This window comes from Lutjanus erythropterus, chromosome 3 (genome assembly GCF_056507025.1).
Source record: "Lutjanus erythropterus isolate fLutEry1 chromosome 3, fLutEry1.hap2, whole genome shotgun sequence".
Taxonomy (NCBI): Eukaryota; Metazoa; Chordata; class Actinopteri; order Lutjaniformes; family Lutjanidae; genus Lutjanus; species Lutjanus erythropterus.
In genome coordinates this window covers 13,060,292-13,066,291 of record NC_139319.1, presented here as the reverse complement: position 1 = coordinate 13,066,291, position 6,000 = coordinate 13,060,292, and the positions used below count along the sequence as shown (strand labels likewise).

Genomic DNA, 6,000 nt, shown 5'->3' with positions numbered 1-6,000 from the left:
GTGCATGACGAGGCAAAATACCATGGTAAACTAAACTAAAAGAAAATACAATTACTGTAGTTATAAAATTCTTTCTCCATATGTTGTCATACATGACGAAATCCAAAATGATCACTGTGAGCTGACCACTTACTGTAAGCAAATTATTTTAACAGCATTTGTCCATGAATGATTCTGTCTGAAGATGATTGAAGCAGTTGATCACTGTGATTGTGATCAATATAGCTTTCACTGTTATTGCATTTAGCAGGAATGGCTTGCTTCACATAATTTTGTGGCTCTTTCTTGAGGATGAAGGCTCCAGCAAAAGATGGGAAGGATCAAGGAACAGCAGGAACAGCAGGTGCTACCATGTGCAGGTGAGTATTTGTGTGTTCATACTGTGCAGTTTTTCATTGACCCTCCAATGGTCAGTGCACTGTAGGTCCTCCTGTTTCAGATTCCCTTTGTAAAACAAAGTTTCCATGCATTGAGTGACTACATTAGTCACAGTGGAAATGAACAAATCACCAGTCGTTGCTTGCACTACTTCCTCTTCTTCCACTTGTTCATAGTCTTACTCATCACTGTGCGCGTCAGTCCTCGAAAGCTAGCGAGCAGCTTGCTTTTTACCAGACACTGTATACCTTAGCAACCAATGACTTTCCACAACAATTTAGATGAATTTGTTTCATGTGATGTGTTTTTCGTTTTTTACTCTAATCTGATAGGCTAGGCACATATGAGAGAGGGTTCCCAAAAGATACAACCATCATCTCCTGACATCTACATGTGGTGAAGACTAAGTTAACTTTACACTCATTTCCATAAGGTTAGAATTAAACTTTTTACCACCTCTGTTTTTTGCTGTGTTGCCTGCTGTCCTAAATTGTTTGAGGGATGATTCACTCATGTCTCATGAAAAATTAGCAAGGCAGAACTTTGGGTCACACAGTGTTCATTGTGTCTTCACCAAAAGAAAACTGCATAAATTGTTGATCATTCTAAGTAGTTCTGTAAATCTATTTTTGAGTATCAGACACTCTCCTCCTGGAGGCGTAAAGGGGCATGAGTTAGAATTCATTAGTTTGCAGCAGCATGGTACGTCTGGTTATGTTATTTCAATGTTTTGGTTTCTTTGAATGCTATGTTCAACCTGCCTATCCTGTTTTGCTCAAAAATATGTTACTACAACTACTACTGTTGCTACTGGAAACAAGGTTGATGTGAGCCAGGAGAGTGAGCCGAATAAACAAGACAATAAGCTGAATGCTAAAACAGTTTGTTGAGCTGAGAAGAACTAGAGTATTGGGTTATAATACTGTGTGGGTTTGTCACTGAGAGTGACCCGTTTTGCATACCCCTATTTATAAAAATACTGATTAATTCAGCTTTCTGAAAATTGTCAGGTCAACAGCCCCATTATTAAGCCATGTCTCAAAGTCCACCTCCAGTCAGGTTTTAAATAATATGTAATGCTCTAATAAATTGTCTGATATGTTTTTTGTTTTTTTTTGCAAAATAAGTTAAAATACCTTGTTAAAATGTGTTACATACAGCTCTACACCTTGCCCTCATTTAGTATTTAAGAATTTGTGAATATGCAAATAGTCAGACATGATGTTTATTGCCTATTTCGCTCCTGATGTCTTGTAACACATGAAAAACACCACATGGACATACTGACGTGGTTAAAAACATGATTTTCACTGCGTGGGGTCGTAAAGTTCTGGCTGCTAACCTATTTTCTTTAGAGATATAGTTTGATAAAATGATGATTGTTTAGAACATAATAAGCATTTGGAGGATAATGCTGCAGCTGTGGTTTGAGAAGTTTCTGTAGATGTTTCTCTGCAGTGAAAATTGGTCACCAAAACTCTTTTAATTGGAATGTTTGATATTCAAAGAATGGATTTTGGGCACACTGTGTGCCTTTGAAGTTAAACAAGTACAGTGCAAACCTTATATAGAATTGATGGGAAAGTGTGTTTGAGGAAAACAAAGCTAATAATAGTGCTCCAATACCTGCAGACCACAGCACTTGGGGGGAGTCTCGAGGGGCTGCTGCTCAGATCGAGGGTTCCTCCTGAAGTGTGTGTGTGTGTGTGTGCGGTTTCAAGGAGGGGTGGTGGTGGTGGTCAGTGTGCTGGGTCAGAATGCTGGCGAGGTACTTTCACAGAGTTTCAGAGACGCACTGATCGATAAATGCTTTAAATAGGGACACAAATACCTGCACACAGCATTAATCTCAATAGCTGGATCCTATTTAAGAAGGAAGCATTTTGCTGAATAGATTGGCTGGATGGCTGCAACCACACAGAGCTACAGTAAGTGGTTGGAGAGGCCCAAACACCACTCAATGCCTTCCCCAGTGTTAATTAGCAATTGCTCAGGAGGGAAATCCAGACCACAAACACACTCAAACACACATAGGAACACACACACACACACACACACACACACACACACACACACACACACACACACACACACACACAGTGTTGTTCAGGGATCTTTCCACACAAGGCTCCACGTTTTGGATTATTAAGTTTTAGATAACTTAATTAATGGCCACACTTCATAAATTTTATGCTGCACAAAATTAACAGACAAACCAACACTTATTCCAGGAGGATGTTAGTGTGGCTCAGGAGTTTTTTTAGAACAGCTGATCTGTTAGTAAATAAAAGCTAACCGTACGCGATGCACCCTTAAAACTGAACCAGTAAAATAAACCAAGGCAAATATCACACGTCATTCAAAAGACCCTTTCTTTGGAGAGTTGTGGTATCGATGAACAAACACTCAACACACTTTATAAACAACAAAAAAGACAAGGGATGACCTTCTAAGTGATTGAGACTCTTTTCCAATGAATCACGAGTTGAACCAATTACAGAACCAACTAAACTTGTTAATCCTGTTCCTATCATTGGTTGTAAAGCTATTACCCCAATTTACAACAGTATAAAACAAGGCACTGGATAAAGAATGTACATAGAAAACATTTAAGATATATTTACAGATTATGGGGGACTTTTAGCTGTGCTCATGGGTCTATGGCAATGTCGATTGGTCCATCTACTTCTTTGGTTTGCTATTGGATGGATTGGCATGAAATTTTATATAAATATTTATGGTTTCCAGATGATGAATCGTACTTTGGTGCTCAAAGTGCCCCAAAATCATATTATGTTACATTCAAGTAACAAAGCTCTCTAATAATTACGACAGGAGCAAAATAGAAAGTCTAGTGATGCAGTTATAGAGCAACAAAGTCCATGAGGTGAGGAAGGTTGAAGCGTCAAAACATTGGACTAGAAGGCTGGGGATATACTTGGTTTTTAAGTGCGTATTTATGCATGCATAATTTCGAACAACCAAAGGTCCAAACGAACACAGGATACGCTAGGTAGCCATGATGTGCGTGAATGCGTAGTTTAAAGCAAGTGTAGCTCCAGCCTAACAACCAACAGTCAACATTTTTCTTTCCATAAACTTAACCACATGTTTATTATTGTAACCATCACAAAGATCCTCCAACCATGTGGTTCTGTGTGGCACAGACAAATGATATCATTATGCCGATAGGGGCATTGGATCAGAAAGTGTGTTGTTTTAGCAGGCACGTATATTGTTGAATTTAGAGAACTTGTTAAGTTTGGTACACACATTTATTGTATGGCCCGGTCATACTGAATTGTAAACATTTAAGTGATCCCCAGTTTTTATGTAGCCACCATCAGGTCAGATTTTTATGCGAAACAATGCGCTTGTGTGGCTCAGGTGGTAGAATTCTGACAAATTTGAAATTGATGGGTTCAATAAAAACTCCCAGATATTTGTAGGAGGAAACACTTCCACCCTGCTGATTTTGTTCCACCCTTCCTCATAACAACCACCTCCTTCAGTTTACAATATGAAGGTTCAAGTTGTCACCTGTTTGTGGGACAAAAATCAGGAGTGTGTTGACCTCCACTAAATACACTCCTGCGCGCGCGCGCGTGTGTGTGTGTGTGTGTGTGTGTGTGTGTGTGTGTGTGTGTGTGTGTGTGTGTGTGTGTGCTGCTCTCCAGGGGATTTGTGTCCATGCCCCGGCCGTGTGTAGTGGACAGCTTGCGGCTGGATTGATAGAGTGACGTCAGCGCGCCGCTACCTCTCCCTGGGGCAGGATTAGTCGGGAGCAGCAGAGACAGCGCTCCGGTAATCTCACGGTAATAAATGGGGGGAGACGGGCACGTTCGGAGCTGCCGGTACCGAGTGACACCGGAGGGCCCCTGAGACCCCTGAGAGGACCCCTGCACATGACGCATGATGGGTCTCTTCTTCATTCCTCCTCCTCCTCATCCTCCTCCTCCTCCTCCGCAGCAGCAGAGCAGCCGGGCAGGTAAACGCAGCAGGTAAGCTGTGGAGACGCAGGTTGAACTCGTCTCAGGAGGATTTACCTTGGCAAGGTGTTCACAGGCTGCACCGCTTGTCTGTCAACAACTGCTGCTGTTTTATTTTTACTGCTTGTGTCTGACTGAAGGTTGTTGCACTGGGGAGATTATGGGTGCTTGTTGACAACTTTACAGTCCGTGCAAATTTAAGGGAAAAAGAAACCAAGTTTAACAGGCTGTAAATGTTCCTTTTTCTTTACCCTACAATTTTAAAAGTGTCTTTGATTTCACACACGCAAAACAAACTCGTGGTAAATAGAGTAAAGGTCCCTTCGGGGTGCTGTAGGACTTGTGGGTACCAGTGATGCAGTGAAGGATCATGAACCCGCATGAACTCCGTGCACTCATCTGTTGATGACCGACCTACTGCTGGCAAGGTTAATATTTATGACAGATTACCAGTCTGTCATTCATCATAGAGAGTGACAGACTGATGCAGCTCTATTGTAAGCCTGTCTGCCTGCCTGCCTGTCTGCTTGTTTTGTTGTAGAGGCTACTCTGTTGTCACAGTTGGACAGAAAAGGAAGTGGTTCAATTCATCAACTTTGCTGAATGTACAAAAATAAACATAAATCGATTGGTAATTAAGGGTACATTAATTAATAAATAGAATTAACACTCAAAATCTTTAATGAGTGGGGGAGAGCAGGGGCAGAAGTTCCGTCTTTGCAAAGAGATGCATTTATTTAGTTTATTTATTTTTTTATTATTATTATTTTAGTTTTAAGCCATTTCAGTGATTTAAGAACATTCCCCAAACACTCAATAAGGTCATCAGTGTTTTGCTTATTAGTGACCACCCTCTGAATGTCAAGTACTTTTGGCTCTATTTCTTTATCATATATACTGTATATACAGCAGTGGGTTTCAAACTGGGGTCTGGGAACCAACTTGGGTCCTTGAGTGGTTTGTAGGGGTCCCCAACAAAAGGAGGAACAAAATATTTCGATTTCTGTCACAATGTTTGGCAGTACAAACAACAAAGGAAGAAATAGCGTTAACCTTTTTGATTGATTTTAATTTCTATTGATCCTAGTTTGATCTAGAGCCAGAGTGATAGATTGATGAGCAGATATTATATATCAGCATGATGTAGGCCTGTCCTATATTGTTATCGGCTTACATTTTGTCTGATATGTGCCAATATGAAAACTTATTTTTATTTGACAGAACATAAGGCAGAGTTGTTGTTTTTTAAACTTATAGATAGTTCTAATTATTAAAAACCCTGGTGAAAGTTTACTGTTCCAGTAACCTGATGTCATTTCGGATGATCAAGTAAAATTTTCTGTCTCCTTTGCGTATCTTTGCCACAAGTGTTTGATAAGTGCAACTGAGGAATCGCTGCAATATTTGTAGATCTATTAATATTAGATTTTTTTTACCCCCTAATATCGTTATCAGCATCTGTCCCAAAAATCCAGTATTAGTGGGAGTTAAAGTTGAGAATTGATTATGTAGACTTTCTTTATACTGAAAAATATGAACAAATTACTCAGATGGAGGCATTCTTTAAGACAAAATCGTATTGGGGGTCCGTGGCATAATATGGATCTACTGTGGGGCCCCTTGACATGAAAAA

General features: G+C 40.1%; 1 protein-coding gene across 1 annotated transcript in view; it reads left to right on the top strand.

The window, feature by feature from the left end:
* The first annotated feature begins 236 nt into the window (after positions 1–236).
* Positions 237–6,000, top strand: part of tll1 (tolloid-like 1) — a 77,852-nt gene continuing 72,088 nt past the window's right edge. The window contains exons 1-3 of the mRNA XM_084715079.1: positions 237–359; positions 711–811; positions 4,056–4,379. The gene's annotated coding sequence lies outside the window, so the exon portion shown is untranslated. The remainder of the gene's footprint in view (positions 360–710; positions 812–4,055; positions 4,380–6,000) is intronic.